Source organism: Nelumbo lutea, chromosome 5 (genome assembly GCF_056320005.1).
Source record: "Nelumbo lutea isolate HS-2025 chromosome 5, American lotus-T2T, whole genome shotgun sequence".
Classification (NCBI taxonomy): Eukaryota; Viridiplantae; Streptophyta; class Magnoliopsida; order Proteales; family Nelumbonaceae; genus Nelumbo; species Nelumbo lutea.
In genome coordinates, this window is record NC_142688.1 from 71,364,540 (window position 1) to 71,368,420 (window position 3,881).

The following is a 3,881-nucleotide window of genomic DNA, read 5'->3' on the forward strand; positions in this document are numbered from 1 at the left end:
TCATTCGGCTGAGAGATTATTATTAGCTCCCTGTGGGATTTGATATAATACCACTTTTACTACAAATATTTTCTTGTGAGACTAGTACTAATTTTGAGGGCTTCGACAACCCGTCACTAATTTTCTGTTATCAATTTTTACAATATTAATCTCTATGTTTGTCTATTTGTTAAGGTACCCTTTATTTGATTATATGCTTAGGCTATATTTGATGCCCTAACTAGGAATGAACCACTAGCTTTAGATATATCTAGCATGGGAAAATATCAAATATGAATAAATGGTCAGAGCATTGGTCACTATTGGCTTGCGTACAAGGCATCTGGCACTTGTGGTGATTGTAGTTATGCTGGAGAATATATGCTGCCATGCCATAAGGTTATGTAAATGAGCAAACCTATGGACACACTATGCATATAAATGTTGTAGGAATATTACTTCATATGTTTATGTTTGTTCCCTTACCTATAAAGGGTGCTATATGGGCAGGCTTGGGTTGAGTATTTGTTAAAATTTCAAGGGGCTGGCTATGATGGTGACGTGCTCTAAAAAAGTGAGCAAAAAATTGTTGGTTTCAATTGTCTCTCACCAAAGTACTTGTGTGACCAGCTCTTTAGGCAAGGTTTCAATTGTGTCTCATCACTAAAAACTAGTGTTGAACAAACTTGGTAGAATAGTCACAGAATTTGGACAAGCCATATTGGTTATACTGCTAGAAAAAATGTCCATAGAATTGCTATGGTCATCAATTAGAACTTATTTGTCACAAGGGTGGAGGCGTCTAATGCCTTGATTGTTGCTATCATTGTACCCTAGAACATGTCATTAATCTATTACTTGGTTGATGTTATACCATCTGATGTTGAAAGAGCTCAATGGAGCTCCTCTATAAGTGCCCATTTGCTTATTTATACTATGAAAGAGGTTAATGTTATTTATTTGCTTTGGGTTGGTTGAATCCATATTGAATAGCAAGAAGTTTCATTACAATGGTTTATAAATCTCAACCTGTAAATTTCTATTGGTATGCTTATCTGGTCTTTTTGTTTTACTCCTTTGAATAAACTTATTCATCTAATTTGCTTCCATCACCTTTCTTGTTCAGGTATGGCCTTTCAACTGCTAACAATGATGATTGATATATGTAGATTGACATCTTCCTAGAAGAGAAAAATATAATAAATCTATATGTTATGCTTCAGAGATTTTCATTATTTGGAATATTTTACATTTTTTTATCTATTATATCCAAACCAATCATCCTAATGTGCTTTTATGTGCTCCAATCTAATTACGTAAACTGTGACGCCACAAAGATTTAAAGGTGTTAGTACAAAGTAAAAAATTCCTTTTAAGTGTTGCTACCAATTTTTCAATGTTATGATTTCAGCTGTCAAAGCTACATCCTTTTAGAACTTTTCAAAACCTATCTAACGACCAATGGACCCGCTTGCATCCTGGCTGTTGTCTGGGTCTTACAAAGATAGAGAGAGAGTAAAAACAAATAACAAATTTGACCTATGTTGGTAGTCGCCCACTGCCAACAAAGGTGTGAAATAATTTGTTTTTGCACATAGTTGGACTTTTATCGGCGGTCAAGACTGCCAGCATAGGAAAAAAATTAAATGAAATATACCTATACCGGCAGTAATGACTGCCGACTTAAATCTTAATAACGCCATTTATATTCAATGTGCTGGCGGTTTTGGCCGCCGCATTTAAAGATCAGAACCGCCGGCTGTGTCTCCCTAAGTCAGCGTATCTGTTAGAACCACCGCCAATGAGGTGGTTGGACCAGAAGCCTAAGGTGGCGGCTTTTGTCTGTTAGGCCAGCGTTTGTGAGCTAGGCCGACACAGCCAAAGCTGGCGATCACTAAAGTGCCGACGGTTTAAAAGGCTAAGCCGGCAGTTTTGTGACTACCTGCTTAGCCTGTTTTTCTTGTAGTGCTCCATCAAAACATCCACTTCTTCGTCCGCTAGTTCCTTAAAGATCGAAACCAAGCAGGGCAAATGGTTGCCTGGTTTGGCCTCGCCTTCATATCTCAATGGCCGGTAATCTCTACAAGATTTTTTTTTTCTGTTACAGCCATCTGTGTAGTATGCTTTCGCTAAAGCTACCTTACATATTGGGTTGTTTTTATTTGAGAGTTAACCAATGCCAATGGTCAATGGACCTCAGCCTCTTCTACTTTTAACAAATTGATATAGATGACAGCCTCCTAGGCAACAATGGATTTGATGCTTTGGAACTCGTAGAGGACCCCAACAACCTGAAATGGTTCATCCAAACGGAGCTTTCAGAATGGGAGGTGGGCCATTTTGCGTATCATAGGGAGCCTCCTAGGCTTGTCTTCTACCCTCTTCGTGATTGAGTACTTCATCTTGTTCCATTACGTGGAGATTAGAAGGTAGCAAGACATAAAGAACCCAGAAAGAGTGAACCAATATCCCATCTTCAAGAACTATAGTTTGCCTCCCAATGAGGTTGGATACCCCGACAACATCTTTAATCCCCCGAATTTTTTCCCAACTTTGGAGGCCAAGGAGAAGGAGATCGCCAATGGTAATATCTGAATCACCCTAACCAAACACCATCTATCCAGCAAGTTGATTGAAGCTTCAGTTCATTATGGATGAGAAATAAGGATAAATTTTGTTTGTGATACATTTGCAGGGAGATTGGCAATGTTGGCATTTTAGGGGTTTATTGTCCAACCTAACTGTCACAGAAAGGACCTTTGACAACCTTCTACAGCATCTCTCTGATCGGTGTAAAAATACATTGATAACGTTTTACACTTGACTGTGAAAATGATTTGTTTTTTGAAAAATCAATGGATGGAAGAGTATAAAGTTTTACATCAATTATCAATGTAAAACTTTATGCTTGATGAGGTTTTACAAACTCCACTCCATCTAAACGCACGCAAAGCTGAACCAAAGTAGAGTTTTATGTCGATCATAATTACACGCTCCTTCCAAATGCCTACAAAACTAAACCGATGTAAATTTTACATCGGTTCTTGATTTACATCACTTCCAAATGCAGCCTTAGGGGCTAATTTAAGTGGGATACAATGATTCCATTTTCATGTTCTGTAACCATGAGTTGGTGGTATTTGAATGAAACAATCTTTAACATAGAAAAATGAAACCTTCAATGTACAGGGGAGTTATTGCTGTAATTCAATCTACATTTGCCTCTTTTCTATTATTACTCACAAAATTGGCTTCACAAATAAAAGAGAAAGGAAGAAAGTCCCTATAATTTTTTTAACTACTAAAACAACATTTCCAAAGAAAAAAAAAACATCCAGAAAATCTGTAGATGTTAACTTGAATTAATCTTACTACTATATGAATTTAATTTACTACTCAGATTACTGAGAAATGAATAAAGGAGAATTTCCCCGTCATTAATAACTCAAGTGAGTTTGTCGGAAGAGCCAGTTAGGAACCTCAATCTTGAGGTTTCACCCTCCCCTTATCTGTTTACTATTGCTGGTGGTCGCCGGAGATGGCTGGTGGTGGGTGAAACCTCCCCTTCCCTGTTTTGGATTAAAAAGAAAAAAAAATAAGAAAATAACTCTAGTGTGGAGAGATTTTGGTGGGTGGTCGTCAGTGACCTTTTTCTGTGTTTTGTATTGAAAAAAAAGTTAAAAATAAAGAATATGAGAGAGATGAGATGAGAGGGACGGGTTCGTACCTCCAGTGTATTTACCGGAACAGTCATCAATATCGGAGACGATCGGATTAGAGGAGTGCATGGTTGGCAGGAATGGGGGGGTAGATCTTGGTTTTGAGCACAGATTTGGAGTTAGCAAGATGAACTAACAGCCGTCCCGTTAGCTCCACACGGGCTGAGGGGAGAGTGTGTGTGG

The 3,881-nt window shown here is 38.1% G+C and overlaps 1 pseudogene; it reads left to right on the plus strand.

The window, feature by feature from the left end:
• The first annotated feature begins 819 nt into the window (after positions 1 to 819).
• On the plus strand, positions 820 to 2,803 carry LOC148852863 (chlorophyll a-b binding protein 4, chloroplastic-like; annotated as a pseudogene).
• The last annotated feature ends 1,078 nt before the right edge of the window (positions 2,804 to 3,881 follow it).